General features: G+C 41.7%; 1 protein-coding gene across 5 annotated transcripts in view; it reads left to right on the top strand.

The window, feature by feature from the left end:
• elk1 (ETS transcription factor ELK1) overlaps nucleotides 1-20,421 on the top strand; it is a 108,797-nt gene that overhangs the window by 14,965 nt on the left and 73,411 nt on the right. For 2 of the 5 annotated variants that reach the window (XM_043707664.2, XM_087994089.1), the window contains exon 1: nucleotides 4,264-4,974. The exons of 1 other annotated variant lie outside the window; for it this stretch is intronic. The gene's annotated coding sequence lies outside the window, so the exon portion shown is untranslated. Of the gene's footprint in view, nucleotides 1-4,263; nucleotides 4,975-20,421 lie in introns of those variants that run through there. 2 more of the 5 variants (XM_043707665.2, XM_087994088.1) reach the window with 2 other exon arrangements.

Here is a 20,421-nt window from a genome sequence, read left to right as displayed (position 1 = left end):
GTATAATGAGAGATTGTAGCAATTTATCAACTCAGCACCTGAGTATTTCCATTATCATGTAGGAGATGAGAGGCTGGTTTACTTGCTATACAGTAAAAAAAACTTACTTATAAACAAATAGTCAGCATATTGGTTGTTAAAAGTCATTGCTGAACTTTGAAAATTATCTCCATGACTGATACTTTGGGATCAAGTGAAATTGGTTTAATAATGTCTAGGTGAAGTGCCATTGGACAAGTGAGTACACTGAAGGTGCTTTATAAATGCAAGTTGTTGTTAAATGTTTGGTTCAGCTATGCTTGAAGTTATCTGGCATTGTCAAATGTATTAACCAACAGACTTTGCTCAATGCAGATGCAATGTTATATGTTGTGGTTGTTTGCATAAAGCAAATGTCAGGAAAGTCCAGAGCTGTTGATATTCTCTACTGGCTGTCAGTTGCTCTGTTCTTCTCTGTGTTACTCTGCTTTTGATTGCGCTGTGGTTTCACACTCTCTAAATCCCACTCACGGCTTCCTTGGTGACTGTCTTGTACTGAACGGCCTCGAGGTATGCTCCTTTTCAAGAGGAACCATTCTCTTTGTATCCACGCTGTCAAAGACTTTCATACATTCTCTATTAAGTCACCCCTCACCGTTCTTTGAAAGAGAGGAAATCCAGTATGATGATCCTTTTCTGATATCTAACCCACGTATTTCTGGTATTGTCCGTGTTTGCACTGTTTCCAGTGCCTTCTTATTCTTTTAATAACATGGCAACCAGAACTGCACTCAGTAGCCTATTCAATACCTTTCAAATCTATTCCTCTCGAAATAAAGTCTAGTCCTTTTAATGGCCTTTTTAACTTGTAGTACAAATTTAATCAATTAATCCATTTGTTCTCTCTGTTCCATTTGTTCCTGTATTTCCATTTAGTCTTACACCTTTCTGTGTTGCCTCATGTATATCCATGTTCAGCTTCATTTGCCAATTATGTATCCATTTTGCAAGTTTCTGTAATTTGTTGCAATCCTCCTCAGTATCGAATTCTTTACCCAGTCGACTGCTCCTTTGTAAAGGTTTGACATTTGACATTATAAAGGTTTGACAATTAACAATGCAGACAAGAAGGACTCTTTCTGCACTGTAATACTGCTGTGGCTGTAAATTAGAAAAAAAAAGAAAAGAAAATTAAATGAAAATTGGAAATATTGTAAGCACCCAACAGGTACCTCTGTTTTTGAATGAGACAGGTTTATATTTGAGGTGTAAGGTTCTGTCAGAATCCTCCATCATTTTCCCTAAATGGTCTGCTATTAGTGACAGTATAAATGGTTTTCATATCACTCAATCAGCCACCCTTCTAAGACTGTTGATTGCATTCACCTGTAAGCCTTCTCCACTGTTATAGTGGAGACTTGAGGTGTTTAAACTAAATTCATTAATGTTCTTTCATATACATATGAATTAGGAGCAGAATACAAATTTTTATATTTGCTCCAGTTTTTCATATGCTCATGATTGATCTAATCATGGCCTCTACTTTACAGTTGACCCCAATACTCCTGAACTCCCTTGGCAGTCAAAAATCAATCTGATTCAGCCTTAAAAATATTTAATGACCCTACCTTTACTGCTCTTTAGGAAATACAGTTCCAAAAGCTAATGATCCTCTGAGAGACGTAAATTCTCCAAATGTCTCTCTTAAATGGGAGACTACTTATTTTTAAACTGAGTCCCTTAAATCCAGCCTCTTCCACAAGAGGGAACAATTTTTCAGCATTCAGGCAGTCAAGCCACCTCAGGATCTTATACATTTCAATAAGGTCACCTCTCGTTCTTTTAAGCCCCCAAAGTATTCAGACTCAGCCCTGTCCAACCTTCCATAGAATCCTTGCAGCCATTTGGCCCATCAAGTCAACACCAAACCTCTGAAGAGCAGACCCACCCCCTACCCTATCCCTGTAACCCTGCATTTCCCATGGCTAATCCACCTAACCTACCCATCCCTGGACACTATGGACAATTTGCCATGGCCAATCCATTTAACCTTTACATTTTGTGACTGTGGAAGGACTGTGGGATTGATATCCTTGTAGGGAGATTTCCTAGTGCTGTTGGGATGTTTTATCTAGCTTGTCAGGAGTATGGGAACATGGGCACTAACCTGAATTGGAATGAGGTATAATTGTTAAAAAGAAACAGAAAAGCTGAGAGGGAGAATAAGAGACTGGAGAAACAAAGACAAGCATTCAGTATACAGTACCTTAAATGCACACAAGGCACAAATAGAGGTAAATAGTTATTACACATTTCCCATTACAGAAACATGGCTGCATGGTGACCAGGACTGAGAAATAAATATTCAAAGATATTCATAATTAGGATGGACAGATAAGGAGGAAAAGGAGTTGGAATTGCATTGAAAATACAAGATGTGATCAGTACATTAGTAAGAGAGGATCACAGATCAGAAAAGCAATGTGTGGATTTTGTTTGGGCAGAACTCAGAAACAACAAGGGATAGCAGACATTATTTGGAATTATTTATAGGCAACCAAAACGTAGTGGTTATGTGGGGCATGGTATAAATCAGGAGATGAGAGAAGCTTGGTTAGCACAGTATTCATGAATATCTTTAATCTGCATTTACACTGAAATCAAATAGATCAACTACAGATGCAGAGGACAGGTTTGTGGAATGTCTTAGGTATGGTTTTCCAGAGCAGTATGTTGAACAGCTACAAGCTATTTTAGATCTTGTTTTATGTAATTTTAAAGAGGGCTAATTACTAACATTACTGTAAAATAGCCCTCAGGATTTAATATCCACAATATTAAAGATTTTGCATGATATTTGAAAGTAAGGTAACTAATCCGAAGCAAGGGTGTTAAATTTGAAAAAGGGAAATTCTGCGTTAGGCAGAAATTGGAAAGTTTTTAGAATAAAACAAAGGAGGACTATAAATTGATAAGGAAGTATAGAATATGAATGCAAACTAGCAAAAACATAAAATTTACTGTAAAAGCTTCTACAGGTATATAAAAATGAAATGTTTGTCTAAGTTGAATGTGGGTACATTACAGGTAGTAAGGAGAATTTGAAATGGGGAGTAAAGAAATGACAGAGAAGCTACATTATTACTTTGTATCAGCTTTCACTGAGGAAAATACAAGAAATCTCACAAAATTAGAGATCCAAATGACTGGGGAGAATGAAGAGTTGAAGGAAATTAATGTTATTATGAAGGTTGTACTGGCAAAGTTAATGGGGCTAAAAGTTGATACGTCATAGGTCTTGATTGTCTACATCTCAGAGTGTTGAGGGAAGTGACTAAGGTGGCATTGATGATCATTTATCACAATTCCAGAGACAATTCCATGATTCCTGCAGACTGATATCTACCAAATGTCAGAGCTGAAAATGTGTTGCTGGAACAGCGCAGCAGGTCAGGCAGCATCCAGGGAGCAGGAGAATTGACGTTTCGGGCATAAGCCCTTCTTCAGGATTCCTGAAGAAGGGCTTATGCCCGAAACGTCGATTCTCCTGTTCCTCGGATGCTGCCTGACCTGCTGCGCTGTTCCAGCAACACATTTTCAGCTCTGATACTCCAGCATCTGCAGACCTCACTTTCTCCTCTACCAAATGTTACCCCATTATTTAAGAAAGAGTAAGGAGAGAAAACAGGGAACTACAGATATGTTAGCCGTACATCAATAGTAGAGTAAGTGCTGGAATAGATCAAAAAGGCTGTGATAAATGGACACTTGGATAAAAATGATCAGATTGGGAACAGTCAGATCTGTTTCCTTCAATAACACCTTTTTCCCAAGAGTAATTAAGGACTGTAACAATCTCCAACAAACTGTTCCAGTTCTGAAGAATGGTCATTGGACCCGAAATGTTAATTCTGATTTCTCTCCACAGATGCTGCCAGACCTGTGAAGTTTTTCAAGCAATTTCTGTTTTTATTTCTGATTTACAGTATTCACAGTTCTTTCAGATTTTGTATAGATTTGCTATAAATTCTGTCTTACAAATGTGCTCTCCACAACCACCTGATGAAGGAGCGGCGCTCCGAAAGCTAGTGCTTCCAATTAAACCTGTTGGACTATACCCTGGTGTTGTGTGATTTTTAACTTTGTACATCCCAGTCCAACATCTCCAAATCATTTCCTAACAAAAAAAATGTACTACAAGGAACTGTGTATCCATTGATTATTGAACCGTAAGGTCTGAAAGGCTAAATATTGCTACAATCTAGTTGCCAGGCCAGGGACCAAGAACACATAAACTCGTTCGCTCTCCCAATTCCGGAATTCTGTAACATGATATCCACGATTTTTTTTTAACCTTCCTTCCACGCTACAGTGTGTACGACCCGGCACTGAACGTTCCGAGTGTAACCAGCCCATGAAGTTCTGGAGTGAGGTTTTTGAAATAATAGTCTGGGGAAAGTAGTGACAATGTTACCCCCTCCTTCACTTTCGCCTCTGGAAGTAATTCAAGACCATTTTTTTTCTCTCTCAAGAGAGAGAGCAGGCTGGAGGCGTGACGCTGACAAAAAGTCTGAAACCTCACACACCAGGAATAATAACTGAGGAGAGGCGGAGCTCCCACTGTAGCTTTTGTTGACTGAACGAGGTGAAACCGACAGACGCTCCAAAAGTCGCTAGGATTCTGAGCCCGTGCTTTAAAGTCACCGGCCGCCAATTTCACTCTTCGACTTTTATTTGTTCATTTTTTTTTTAACAAAACAAGGAGGAGGAAAGGGAAGCTGGAGGACTTCTGGCTGTCATGTGTCCCTAGGGGGAGGGAAAGTGTTCATTCGTGTCACCAACCACCGAGGTAACATACAGCAACACATTTTTTCTCTCTCTACTGTAACAGGATTGACAGATCTACTGTATTCCTTCGAGACGGCGGGCAAGTTTTTTTTTCTCTTTGGCTGAAACACACTAGGACGATGTGATTTTTTTTCATTCCTGATTGCAGTACGTATATCGATTTTTCTCTAACAGTTTTAAAAGAGGGAAATAAAGATGTATTATCTTTGCGGAGGGAGGGGTTGTCAGTCTAGGGTTGGTAGGTCTGGCAATGGTTCAACTTTTTAATCACCAAAAACTTTTTTTTTCGGTGGAGGAGTGGGATGGGAGGGGGGTGAGTGGGGGAAATGATCGCCTCAGTGGGAGTTTGTCTTCTTAAACTGGCAGGGAGTGGGAGATGGAAATGCAAAGCACCGAAGGTTTAAGGCTGATTGCTGCACGCTTCCGTCTCCAACGCATGCTGCTTTCCACCCTGTTTTCGCCTTTGGCACATATCCCGGGATTTGTCTGTGTGTGTGAACCCGTGTGTGTTTATGTAACGGTGAGATCAAACGCTTTCCTGCTTAATTTTGGTGCCAGCACTGCCCAAGGGTGAGAGTGCCTGAAAAGATGGAACATTTTGGGACTGAACAGACCGGGGGAGGTCACTGGGTCTCACTGCAGAAACTTTGCTGTTGTCATAGAATTTAGGAGGAGGCTGTTTGGCCCATCCACCCTGCTGTACCATTCAATAAGATCCTGACTGATCTGTAGTGCTCTCCTCTCTAAGCTTCCATTCCTTTGTAGCTGTCAAACTCAACTTTGAGTAAATTCAATGAGCCAGCCTCCACCATTCTCTGACGAAGGGAATTCCTCAGACTAATAACAAATCTAAAACTGTCACCCTGTTTTAGTCACCAAACCCCCTCCCCGCAACAGGAAACATCCTCTTGGTATCCACCCTTCACAATATTCCTCTTATTCTTACAACTCCAGCAATTATAGGTCTCATCCACTCTAACCCGTTTTCATAAGGCATGCTCTTCATCCTGGGATTCAGTTGAATGAACCTTCCTGAAACTGCTACAAGCATTCTTATATCCTTTTTAAAATCATCATAACTCGTGCAATTCGGTCTCCCAGGTCAAGGGGAATAAACATGAGGTCTGAAAATGTGAAGTTGAGCTGCTGAGGAGAGAGTCTCACAGAATTAAAGGATGTGGAGGGGCGAGGGTTGGACTGGGGTGAACAAAGTTAAAAATCACACAAAACCAGCTTGTAGTCCAACAGGTTTATTTGGAAGTACTAGCTTTTGGAACACTGCACCTTTGTCAGGTAGCTAGTAGGGCAGGATCATAGGACACAGAATTTATCTTTTACTATAAATTCTGTATCCTATGATCCTGCCACACTAGCTACCTGATGAAGGAGGGGCGCTTTGAAAGCTTGTACTTTCAAATAAACCTTTTGGACTATAATCTGGTGGTGTGTGAGTTAAAGGAATCATTGAATCTACATAGTACAATTCAAAATGTCCCAAAGTCACTTCTGAAGTCTAGTTGTTGGAATAATGGAGTCAGTTGTGCACAACAAGCTGCCATAAGATAATCTGGCTTGGTGAATTTGATTGAGGATTAGATATCAACCAGGGCACAAAGCTGCTCTTGTTAAAATTGTGCTGTGGGATCTTTCACATCCACTTGAGACAGGACTTCAATTTTACACCTCATCCAAAAAACGCAGCACCTCCAAGGCCCTCCGTGCTACACTGGAATGGTAATCCTGAAGTTTCTCTGATTCAAGTGTTTGGAATGAAACTTGAATCCACAATCTTCCAACTGCAAGTATAGAAAGAGAGATAAACAGAATATGTTTTTGCAGGGAGATGGGGAGGGAGGCTATAAAGATGCACATAGAAAAAAGGAATACAGTAAATGCTGTTAGGTTTAGATGAAGCATGTGTGGACAGTAAATGAAACAGTTGGGCTGATGGGGCTGTTTCTGTAAGGTATGCATACAGAGTGCAAATATTACACAAAATAAAGTATAATAGTAGAATCAACGTTGGAGAGCACTGTGTTCAAATGAAAGACCAGCTCTCAGCTATAGACAAAAGGCTGGATGCAGGATGGCCATCATGTAAAATGGGCTCCTGTTGATCAGATGCCGCTTATAGCTATTCCTCCCTTGAGATCTGCTGTCATGGTACGTTATGTTCATTGACTGTAGCTTGCCTGCAATTGCTCTGTGTCATCTGTCATCGAACCACGCCTAGAGTAACTTCACGTTCGGCAGCCTCCACTTTGTCATCTAGAAGATATCTCTGTAGCTTTTCAGTTATGAACAAATGGCCAACAGGCTGTCAATATCTTTTCTGGATGTAACTTTTTATAGTGTTTCACTTGTCTTGTAGTCTGTATATTTTCCATCCCCTTTCCAAAGTCTCTACATTTGTCCATTTGATCTTTACTTATTTTCCATGTTTATGAGGCATATAGGAAAATCGATAGATCAGTGGTAGAGGCAAAAATCCCCACAATTACTGAAGAAATAATTGTCCCTCTTTTGAGGGATTACAAAGAGTGTCGGTGTGTTGCTTAGTGTCATGGCACAAGAGTCATGCAAGGGTCCTTTATAAGTAGACAATAAACAAAATTCCAACAAAACTAAAGTATGCCAAAATAAATCACAAGGTCTCAAGAAAATCAACAGAAACCATCTCAATTAAATGTTCATTTTCCCTTTAAGACACTTTATTCCCTGCGGTGCTTATTGGTTGCCAAAAGTCTCAAGAGTTCTTATGGCCACTGCACATTCCCTGTCCAGGGTGAGGCTGGCACGAGGAATGTAGTAGAAAGCAGGGTGATGGAGCTGTGTAAGGGGGAATGAAAACTTCAGTGTGGTCTTTGCTGACTCCTTAATCGCAGGGATCCTCGGAACCCCTCAATTAGATTTGATCCTGCTACTCAATTCCTGCTGTTACTTAATATTTTATGCACTGTCTGAACCTGTTGGTTGAATTCCAATCTGGAGCTTACTTCCAGTTGCCACTATTTCACATATAAGCCACCTGAAACCCTTGGTTAGGCTCCAGCCTGACCCAGTCACCCCAAATTGTTACCAACTGTCAGAATCCCTTGATTGGATTCTAACAGGTATTACACTCCAGCTGTTGTAATTTTCTGTACAAATTGGGCTGCCAGATGTTGTTATTTATATTGGAAAGGATTGTTATGTTAGTTAAGTGTCTTAACCAAAATTTCCACTGGAGGTTCAGTCTCTCCCTTTCGTAAAGTGCTGTACCATGTTTCACCACAGTAGAGGGACTGTAAAGAGGCGCATTATTCCTGTTCATTGTATGTTTTAGTTATAAAGTTTATATGCTTTTCTCAGTTACAATATATTTGCTCACTGGCTTATTGCCACTTTGCACGTCATTCGTGTGCTTGTCCTTAATGTTTATCCTCGTTACTTAAATGTGTCACAAATTATTGATGGTTCCAGGCAACAGAAGCTCACAATTGCTTTTATTTACTAGCCTACCCTGTGAAAATAGGGATACTGGGAGAAGACACTGAAGCAAGCTTCCTTGTAGCCAGATTCAAGAATCTCAACATTGATTGTGTGTTGAGAATCTCTTAATTACTTTTGATTGGAATGAAAAAAAAAGACTTGCATGTATAACAGTGCATTGTGTAACCACAGGACTGTAAGAATGCCATTGGTGTTGACATGAAAGGAAAAACACAGATTGACATGTAGAAATTAACCAAACCTAAGCAAAAATAATTAAACCCTCCGGTTGGACTGTGAGAATCCATGGGTTGTTGTTGTGTGCACATCAACTGTGGCATTTTCTACATTTCAACAGCAAATGCCTTGCAAAAATACTTAATCGACTCTAAAGCTCTTTTGGGCGTCAAGAGTTTGTTTCAGGTGTTAAGGTATTTTTCATGGAATGGAGTACGTGGGTTGTCAGCTGATAAAACTGCCAATGATTCAGTTACTTTGTCTCGGTAGCACTAGGCTGAAAGTAAAGTATCATGTAAAGGTTGCTCCCTTTCGAAAATAAAATACTCAGTCTGATATTCAGTGGTTTGCACTGCTCAGAAACCACGAGAGAACTTTCTTTTAATGATGTGTTAATGCTGTGTCGAAGGAATCAGGTTGTCAAAAGCATTAGATAGATTGGTTCAAAACTTAAGCTAAGTGATGCAAAACATGCCAGTAACTGAATTGAACAAATGGTAATACCATCAGTCAACCTCAAACCATTTACATTCTGATATTCTACATACAATGCTGTTTTACATGATTTCAGAGCCCCTACCTTCTTGATACTGTTCGCTCACAGTCAGAATGTTTGAGAACAAATCATCTTAAACTACTTCAAACAGCAATGAATTACCAAATCTATGCATATGTGTTTGATTGCCAGCTCAAGTTGGTAGCTATTTTAAGATGATTCATGCTGCAGAATGTCAGCAGAGAATGCAAGCTGATGTTCCAGTCCACTACTGAAAGAGTGCCATGCTGTTGGAAGAGCTTAATGAGACAAGAACCGACTATTTCTTGTGCTTTGTTTGGTATTTTCCATACTGAAGGTATTGGAAAGTTTAGCTGGCCTAAAACCTCATCAGTTTTGAACCACATTGCTCCTTCTGTAGCCAAGAAATATCATTAAGCCAAAAATTGCTGGCATAGAGGCAGGTGGCATTACCAATTGAGGTATAAGGCCTCCTTATTGCATTTTGTATAAGGTTGAATGCTCTATTTCTATTCTAATTGGGAACAGGGCATTCTCTTGTCCAATATTATTCCCTTAGGAGACCTGGATTTCAGGGAGGCAGTGACCTAGTGGTATTGTCACAAGACTATTAATGTAGGTAATGTTCTGGGCACCGGGGTTCACATCCTACCATGGCAGATGGTGGAATTTGAATTCTGGACAAATCTGGAATGAAATCTAATGATGACCATGAATTGTCCCAAAACAAAAACCCATAAAGCTGACTAATGTCCGTCATGGAAGGAAACTACCATCTTTACTTGGTCTGGCCTTCATGTGACTCCAGACCCATAGAAATTTGGTTGACTCTTAACTGGCCTTTGGGCAGTAAATACTGGTGGGTGATCCATCTTCCTTATTGCTGTTTGTGGGATCTTACTGTGTTTCTGAAAAAGAAATTGCATGGGATGGTCAAGGCTGGAACGTTTGATTGGCTCTCCAGGCCTTTTCAGAGGGGAATTGTCAAGTGGAGGCCAGACCAGCTCAAGGTAACTTTGTGAGAGCGATCATTGTTACACATGCATAGGAAGTTTATGTGTATAGGTGAGAGAGTGGCATGTTCTGGGTGTTTGCACCCATCCCCACATATCATCATGTTTAGTTTTTAATGGAACATCTTCCCCCTCTCCAGTTATTGGGAAGAGAATTGTGGGGCTAAGTTGTATATTTGGTGGCCAATCCACTGCAGTCTCTTTGTCCTCCCCCTCTCTTTGTCTCCAACCAGTAAAGGTACATTTCATGCGTGATGGGATTATCTGCTCACCTCAGTCTGTAAAGTTGAGTTCATTGAGGGTAGTGGTGGAGGGTTGTTTTTCAGACTGGAGGCCTGTGGAATGCCACAAGGATCGGTGCTGGGATCTCTACTTTTTGTCATTTACATAAATGATTTGGATGCAAGCGTAAGAGGTACAGTTAGTAAGTTTGCAGATGACACCAAAATTGGAGGTGTAGTGGACAGCGAAGAGGGTTACCTCAGATTACAACAGGATCTGGACCAGATGGGCCAATGGGCTGAGAAGTGACAGATTGAGTTTAATTCAGATAAATGCGAGGTGCTGCATTTTGGGAAAGCAAATCTTAGCAGGACTTATACACTTAATGGTAAGGACCTATGGAATGTTGCTGAACAAAGAGACCTTGGAGTATAGGTACGTAGTTTCTTGAAAGTGGAGTCGCAGGTAGATAGGATAATGAAGAAGGCATTTGGTATGCTTTCCTTTATTGGTCAGAGTATTGAGTACAGGAGTTGGGAAGTCATGTTGCAGCTGTACAGGACATTAGTTAGGCCACTGTTGGAAGATTGCATGCAATTCTGGTCTCCTTTGTATCGGAAAGGTGTTGTGAAACTTGAAAGGGTTCAGAAAAGATTTACAAGGATGTTGCCAGGGTTGGAGGATTTGAGCTATAGGGAGAGGCTGAACAAGCTGGGGCTGTTTTCCCTGGAGTGTCGGAGGCTGAGGGGCGACCGTATAGAGGTTTACAAAATTATGAGGGGCATGGATAAGGTAAATAGGCAAAGTCTTTTCCCTGGGGTTGGGGAGTCCAGAACTAGAGGGCATAGGTTTAGGGTGAGAGGGGAAAGATATAAAAGAGACCTAAGGGACCTAAGACAGAGGGTGGTACGTGTATGGTTTGAGCTGCCAGAGGATGTGGTGGAGGCTGGTACAATTGCAACATTTAAAAGGCATTTGGATGGGTATATGATTAGGAAGGGTTATGAGGGATATGGGCCGGGTGCTGGCAGGTGGGACTAGATTGGGTTGGGATATCTGGTCGGCATGGACAAGTTGAACTGAAGGGTCTGTTTCCATGCTGTACATCTCTAAGACTCCATGACTCTAAAGGATTACTTCAGACATCATCCTGTAAGTTTCTAGCACCCTTTGTTTCTGAAAATATTAAAGGAAAGAGATTACAAAGGACTGCTGATTGTATTTGGAGTATTCTGTTTTGGTTTCTCCTCTGAGTCACAAGTCAATGAAAATATCCTAGAGATTAAACTGATCCATAAACAGGCACATTACTATATCTACCTATAGTGGTATAGAATTACAGCATGAATTTCCCATATTTGAAATTTGATCTCACCATGGGAATCATAGAATCTGCAGAAAGAGGCCATTTGGCCCATTGAGTCTGCACCGACCCTCTGAACAGCTACCCAACAAGATCCACCCTCTCAATCCTGCATTTCCCATCATTAATACATCTAGCCTGCACATCCGTGATCACTAAGGGGCAATTTAACATGGCCAATCCACCTAACCTGCGCAGGTTTGGACGGTGGGAGGAAACCAGAGCACCCGGAGGAAACCCATGCAGACAGGAGGAGGATGTACAAACCCTAAATCACCTGAGGCTGGAATCAAACCCAGGTTCCTGGTGCTGTGAAGCAGCAGTGCTAACCACTGAGTCACTGTGCCACCCCTCATGTATCACTGAAGGAGGCCATTTGTCCTATCATCACTTTCTTAGTTCTCTCAGAGCTATCCAAGTGTTCCCACTTCACTGCACCTCCCCCATAATTTACAACACATATGGTTGCAGAAAATTGGATTGCTAATCCTTCAGTGTTTATTTCTTGCTTAGATATGGTGCAGTTAGTAGCATCCTAGACCAGCTCGACCAACAGGGTGGAGAATCAGATGTGTGTGTCCAAAGCAAAGTGCTGGAGATCTGAAAAAGAAAAGGGAAAGTGCTAGTAAAACTCAGAAGGTCAGGCAGCATCTGTGGAGAGAGTAAAGTTTCAAGTAAAACGTGACTCTTCTCCTGAACAATCATATTGGACTCAATGTTCACTCTGTTTCTCTCTGCACAGATGGACATGATGGATCTAATCTGTTTTGCTAAATAGTACATACTGTGCAATAGCTTAGAAGCAATTGGGAATGTTGGTGTGTGATCCACAAGCTAGTGGGGATGTCGCTGGGGAAATCTTATGCATTGAAATATATTTCTTTAATGTCACCTGTAGGCATCAAGACCAGCCATGGTTTGTGGTACACACAGCAGGGAAAATTGAATTGATGCTGAAATATCTGTCACAGTGATGACTGGAGCTGATTAATGTGGCAGCCACTGAATGCCAATGTATCTTTTCATTTCCTTTCCCCCCCCCCCTCTTTGGGAACATATTTTTGGCATCAATGTTAATTAAGAACATACATAATAACGAGTTACACTCAGGGCCCCGATCAGTGCATAACCGCTAAACTGTTTTGTGAAAATAAGTCTACTCTGCTTATGTGTGTGCTTTATCATCTTTGTCGAGTTTTCAGCTCAAAATGTGAGGGCTGCAGTGTTTAATATTTCAATTTTACCGTTAAGAACTCCTAGGGTTGAGATGTTATTTACAGTGAAAAGCACAGGGACTCGGCACTTGCTATAATTTAAGCTGCAGGTATATTTAATATTCCATTACTGGTTTCATCCAGCATTACTAGAGCATATAAAGTCAATTTCTGGCAAGAATGGATTTAGACTTGTCTTAAATGGGACAAAGACACCATATTTCCTTCCTCGGCATCTGGGTGCATTTGATAAATATTCCAGTGTTTTAACCAGATGAAATGGACCGAGTTTCTCAGTCTCTTAACGCAGACTGTTGACCTTCTCGTAATTTACTCATGGGTCAGGATGAAAGAGGAAATCTGTGATGCTATATACAGCATGCAGCTCTGTTCATAGTGGTCTGCTGCTCTATCCAGCACTGCTATGAGATCTCCTGTCCTGATATGCACATGTGTGTCTGTCCTGCACCATCCTCATGCACCCACACTAGCTAATCTGCAGTCACTCTGTGATGCCTGATATCCAACTATGCCACCTTCAGCCCCTCTTTCTGCTATCTTCCATCCACTTCACCCTTTAGATCAGTATCTCAATTTCAAAGTCACCCCAGACTTAAATCCTCCATCGCCAGACCATGGCAAAACGACGCCTGGAGGAAGAGCGCCTCATTTTCCGTCTAGGAACCCTCCAACCACAAGGGATGAATGCAGATTTCTCCAGCTTCCTCATTTTCCCTCCCCCCACCTTATCTCAGCACCGCCTTCTTGACCTGTAATCTTCATCCTGACCTCTCCGCCCTCACCCCCTCTCCGGCCTATCACCCTCACCTTAACCTCCTTCCACCTATCGCATTCCCAACGCTCCTCCCCCAAGTCCCTCCTCCCTACCTTTTATCTTAGCCTGCTTGGCACACCCTCCTCATTCCTGAAGAAGGGCTTATGCCTGAAACATCGATTCTCCTGCTCCTTTGATGCTGCCTGACCTGCTGCGCTTTTCCAGCAACACGTTTTTCAGCTTAAATCAACACTTGCCAATGTATAAAATCATTTTCGTTCTATAAGCATCACTTCGGACTTCCTTCTTGTCTCCACAGAGGGAAGAAGTAGATATTTATCTTATGTCCTATCTGTCTCAAATGTGTCCAGTGATTACCATTTGCCACAACAAAACAAGACTACTCTAGCCAAAAGTCCAAAGCTGCAGACACTAGACATCTGAAGTAAAACAGGAAGCCTTCAGCAGGTCATTGCAGAGAAAAACAGAATTGACATTTCAAATCAATGAACGTGAAAGGTCACAAGCCTGAAACATGAACTTAATTGTGGTTGCTATGTATGTAAACACAGAAGTTAGTTTGTGTAAGACTCTACAAACAGCAAACAGTTATGTGACATATTTTGTGAATGACAGAGAGTCATAAAATCATAAAACTGTACACAAGAGTAGAACCCCTTCAGCTCTTGCAGTCTCTATACAACTACCAAGATGACTCCCATTTTCCCACACTTGGTTCATAGCCTTGAATGTTCTGCCACCTCAAGTGCTCATCCAAGTACTTTGTAAAGGCTGTGAGGTTTGTCTCCTCCACTACTCTCCCAGGCCATGCATTTCCATATTCCTGCTAGCCTCTGGGTGAAAAAATGTTTCCTCAAATCCCCTCTAAACCTCCGGCCTTTCATTTTAAAACTTGTTCTTGACCCTTTAACTATGGGGAGCAATTGCTTTCTATCCACTTTTTCTGTACTGCTCATAATTTTATACATCTTTAACAGATCGCCCCTCAATCTTCTCTACTTCAAAGAAGACAACTTGCACTTATCCAGCCTCCCATCAAAACTTAAATGCTCCACCCTTGACATCATTTGGGTGGATCTTCTCTGCAACCCCTCTAGTGCAACCACAACCTTCCTATAGTCTGGTGACCAGAACTGCACACTGGGTGGCACGGTGGCTCAGTGGTTAGCATTGCTGTCTCACAGACCCAGGGAACAAGCTTCGATTCCAACCTCAGCTGACTGGAGTTTACATATCCTCTCTGTGACTTCATGGGTTTCCTCCCACAGTCCAAAGGTGTGCAGGTTAGGTGGATCAGCCATACTAAATTGTCCTGTAGTGTCCAGGGATGTGATGTGCAGGCTAGGTGAGTTAGCCAAAATGTGGGGTTACAGGTATATGGGGGAAATATTCTTTGGAAGGTTGGTGTGAGCTGAATGGCCTGCTTCCACACTGTAAGGATTCTATCAAACTCCATTTGAAGCTGAACCAAGTTTCTGTACAGCTCCAACTTGACCTCCCTGTTCTTATAATCAGTTGACAAAGGCAAGCGTCTAGTATGTCTTCCTAATCTTTTTGCTTTAGATTTGTCATTGATGATACTGGCATTTATTTCATTGGTTGATGATGTGGAATGTGCCAGTAGTTTTTTATTTATATAACATCATAAAATGCAACATTCTATTGTGGATGGTTTTCAAATATTCTGTCAAATATTGGCAAACTCTTGGCATAGCTTCCCCCTAACTCTATCATTTGAAAGACAGTCTCGGATCCTCCCAAAGTAACATTTGTCATTGCAGAGAGTGCTTTTTATTGATGCAGTGAAGGGAAATGTTTTGTATTTATGAGCTACATAGGAATGTTCACAGGACTCAAAAGCCAGAACTAATGTGTAAATTTATTTCCTCATTAATCTATGTACATTCCCAAGAACAATGGGGAGGTGGTGGTCATGTTACTGGACTAGTAACATGCTAATGTTTGTGGGTTATATGTTCAAATGGTGGAATTTGAATCCAATTAAAAAGTTGTAATTAAAAAGAGTCTAATGGTAACAATTTGTTGTACTTATTCCTAATGGAGGAAATCTACGACTTTTACCTGGTCTGGCTCACATGTGATTCGAGACTCTTAAATGGCTTAGTAAGCCACTCATTTGTAACAAAGTCTAAACAAAGGAATTAAAATAGTTGTTTGGTCATATGGAATTAGAGTATTGCTGAGAAAAGGCACATTTTGTTGAATGTTTTCATCTTGACTCATCCCCGGATATTTCGCAAGAACACAAATTCAAGAGGGAAGAAACAATGTAATGAGAAGAGAGTGATGCTTTCTTGGCAAATTGGCACTAATTGATAGAAGTGTTGTCTTGGAGAATGCACCCGTTAAAGCCAATTTGATGATCAGAAAGGCTTTGTTTAAATTTTAAACCAGCAGGTTGGCTTTGATTGATCAGGGCTGAGAAATGGAAGAGCAAATAATTATCATCTATGCTATTGGTTGAAACAGATGCAATTCTGATTGAAAGACTGGGACTGGATGTACTTGGTGCGGCACAGTAGCTCAGTGGTTAGCACTGCTGCCTCACAGCGCCAGGGACCTGGGTTTGATTCCTGCCTCAGACGACTATCTGTGTGGAGTTTGCACGTTCTCCCTGTGTCTACATGGGTTTCCTTTGGGTGCTCCGGTTTCCTCCCACAATCCAAAAGATGTGCAGGTCAGGTAAATTAGCCGTGCTAAACTGCCCATGGTGTCAGGTGCATTAGTCAGGGCTACATGTAGGGTAGGGGAATGGGTCTGGGTGGTTACTTTTTCCATACTGTAGGTAATCTAATCTAATCTAATCTAATCTACAATGTATAGTAAATGTAGCTTCCAGTACACACAATTGTGCCACACCATGACAATCCTAAATTGACTGTCAGAGTAATGCTTCATGTGCTCAAGATTATTAAACAAATGCTGTCCAATCACAGATTCACATTTCCTGTTACTTACTGTGTTGTGAATTTTGCAAGTGTGGGCTGGTTGGTTGTGGTCAGTACCTTGCTTATTGTGAACAATCGAAGGGACATGCTGTTCGATGCAACTTGCCAGTCTGAAATTTGCATGCCACATTATTCATGACATTATTCATCCTTTTGGCTTGATGGCAACATCCTGTTACTCGATACTCGCAGAGTAGCAGCATGAAATCTGTCACTCAAACCTTTGAGTTCCTTAGCCTTCCAGAGTAATCTGAGTCACATTACACTTTGGGATTTCAACAGTTCCAAGCACTATAAGATTGACAGCCTTGTAAATAGATCCCAAGGCACTTGTTTACTGTGAAAACATGATGCTGAATAATGGCTATCCTGATCAGTTAATTGTATATCGCACAAACTTATGATCATTCTTGGTCCTGCAAAGTGCCCAGTCTGCCTCCAATTACCTCAGCAAGCAAATCTTCTATGGACTACTACCCAGTGACCCCCTCCAAACCCCTCAGCTGATAATTCAGTACTTCTCCAAGTTGAACACCATTTGGAAGAATTGCTGGCGGTGACCAGAGCACAGAATATACTTTTAGGAGGAAGAATTCAATGTTCATTCCCAAGTGCAGCTCAGTAGCACTAATACTGATTTGAGCTAAGCCGTATTCTAAAGAGCATAAGTGATAGATTAAATTCTGTGATAGGAAGTGAAAGAATAATCTCCTTGGCATTGCCCTCACCAATCTACCTCTCATAGATGCATCTGTCCTTGATAGTATCAGTAGGAGACACCATTAATTTGATTTAATGTTGTCACATGTACCTTGGTACAGTGAAAAGTTTTGTTTTGCATGCAGTACAGGCAGATCATACCATACAAAGTGCAATGGGGTAATAGAACAGAGCGAGGAAAAAATATTACGGCTGCAGAGAACGTACACGTAGAGGGTGATCAACATTAAATTTAAAATTTGAGACATCCATCCAGAAGTTTAATAACAGCAGGAAAAAAGCTGTTCTTGAATCTGTTGGTACGTGTATTTACGCTTTTGTATCTTCTATCTGACAGAAGTGGTTAGAAGAATTTATAATCAGTTTGGAGGCGTGGTTGGCTGCCTTTCTCAGGGAGTGGGAAGTAGAGATGGAGTCACTGGATGGAATGGAGTCAATGGATGGAAGATTGGCTTGTGTGTTACACTGGGCTGTGTTCACAATGCTCTGTAGTTTCATATAGTCCTGGGCAAAGCAGTTACCTTTCCAAGCCGTGATGCATCTGGATAGAAAGCTTTCTATGGTGCCTGTAAAGAAATTGGTAAGAGTCTTTATGGACATGCTGAATTTCTTTTAGCCTCCGGAGGAAGTAGAGGCAATTTTGTGCTTTCTTGATCGTAGCATCATTGTGGGTAGACGAGGACAGATTGTTGATGATCATCACTTCCAGGAACTTGACGCTGTCAACCCTTTACACCTCAGCATCATTGATGTGTGTCCTTCACCTTGCTTCCTGAAGTCAATGACCAGCTCTTCCGTTTTGCTGACGTTGAGGGAGAGATTGTTATCTTTGCACCACACCACCAAGCACCCCATCTCTTTACTATATTCTGTCTTGTCATTTGAGATCTGACCTACAACAATGGTGTCATCAGCAAACTTGTAGGTGGAGTTGGGACAGAATTTGGCCACACAGCCGTCAGTGTAAAGGGAGTATAGTAAGAGGCTGAGTATACCACCTTACAGGGCACCAGTGTTGAGAATTATCATGTAGGAGGTGTTGCCCATTCTCACTGACTGCGGTCTGTGGGTCAGGAAGTCAGAGGACAGAGTAGACAACTAGGTCTTGGAATTTGGAGATTAGTTTGGTTGCAATTGTGGTGTTGAGATTGTGAAGACAAAATCCAGACTTTGCATTTGATGATACCCTCCATCATGTTGTGTAGCACTGCCACCATTCTAAATGGGATGAACAGAACAGAATAGATCGAGCAATTCATACTGGGCATTTATGAGGTGTGCTGTGGACCATGAGCAGCAACAGTATTGCATTTGACCACAATCTGTCACCTCAAGGCCTAGCATGCCCTCAGTGTATGATTGCGTTCAAGTTGGAAGACCACCCTTGGAGCAGCACTAAGGGCATCCACATATGAGATGTCAAACTGGTGAAGCTGCAACAGAGGAATAGTTGGGAGCCAATCGGTGGAAGCAGTGTGCAATAAGCAGGACTAAGTGGCCCTACAACCAACCGACCAGATTGAAGTTTTGCAGTCTTGTATCTAGTTATGAATGGTGGTGGATAAATAAGCATCAGGCAGGGAATGAAAGATCCACAAATGTCCCCAGCCTCAATAACAGGGGAACCCAGCACATCAATGCAAAAGACAAGGCTACACCATTTGCGTTCACCTCCAGCCAGAAATGTCAAACGGATCCGCCTTCAGCTTCCTTCTGAGGTTCCCAGCTTCACAAATGGCAGCTCTTCATCCGATCTGACGTCAAGAAATGGCTGAAGGCACTGGATACTGCAAAGGAGATTGTTCCAGCAAAACCAATGAAGACATGTGCTCTGGAACTAGCCACATATGTAGCCAAGCTTTTCCAGTACAGCTAGGTAAAAAACTGCTGTGCTTTTCCAGCACCACTCTAATCCAGAATCCTTTTCCAGTACAGCGACAACCCTGGCATCTACCGAACAATGTGGAAAGCTGCTTAGGTATGATCAGTACATAAAAAGCAGGACAAATCGAACCTGGCCAATTACTGCCCTCTTAGTCTACTCTCAGTCATCAGTAAAGTGATGGAAAAGGTTGTCAACACCTGCTCAGCAATAACCTGCTCAGTGAAGTTCAGTTTATGTTCTGTTATGATTACTCGGGTCATTATTGGCCTTGGTCCACACATTAAAAAAAAGAGTTGAATACCAGAGGTGAGGTGGGAGTGACTGCCCTTGGCATTACGGCTGCATTTGACCAAGTGAGGCATCAAGGATCTTGAGCAAAACTGGAGTCAGTGGGATCGGGGAAAACTTTCCGCTGGTTTTAGTAATGCCTAGCACAAGGGACGATGGCTGTGGTTGTTGGAGATCAGTCATCTCAGGTCCAGAACATTAATCAGGATTTCCTCAGGATAATCCATGGGTCAACTATCTTCAACTATTTCATCAATGACCTTCCAGCCATCATAAGGTTAGAAATGGGGATGTTAGCTGATGATTGCACAATGTTCAGCACCATTCGCAACTCATCAGATACTGAAATAGTCCAGGTCCAGACAATTTCCAGGCTTGGGATGACTAATGGCAAGTATCAGGCAATGACCATCTCCAACAAGGGAGAATTTAACCATTTCTCCTTCACATTCAATGAAATTGCTATCACTGATTCCTCCACTGTCAACATCCTGGAGGTTACCATTAACTAGAGACTAAACTGGACCAGTCATCCAATTACTATGGCTACAACAGCAGGTCAAAGGAATTCTATGATGCATAACTCACCTCCTGTCAGCCCAAAAATCTATCTACCATCTACAAGGAATAAATCAAGAGTGTGATTTGTGCAGCTCCAATGACACTCAGGAGTCTTAACACTATTGAAGACAAAGTGGCCATATTGATTGGTACCCCATCCACCATTTCTAACATTGACTGCCTTCACCACTGACACACTCTGGCAGTGATATGTGCCATCTACAGGATGCACTGCCTTAACCCACCAAGGCTCCTTTGACATCTTTCAAGCCTGTGACTCCTATCACCTAGAAGGGCAAGGAAAGCAGATGCATGGGAATACCATGGCCTGCAAGTTC

The sequence above is a fragment of the Chiloscyllium plagiosum genome, unplaced genomic scaffold, assembly GCF_037043375.1.
Source record: "Chiloscyllium plagiosum isolate Xiang-an unplaced genomic scaffold, Cpla_swu_hap1 HiC_scaffold_14, whole genome shotgun sequence".
Taxonomy (NCBI): Eukaryota; Metazoa; Chordata; class Chondrichthyes; order Orectolobiformes; family Hemiscylliidae; genus Chiloscyllium; species Chiloscyllium plagiosum.
Note: the sequence above shows the minus strand (reverse complement) of the source record. Positions and strands in the feature narration are given on the sequence as shown.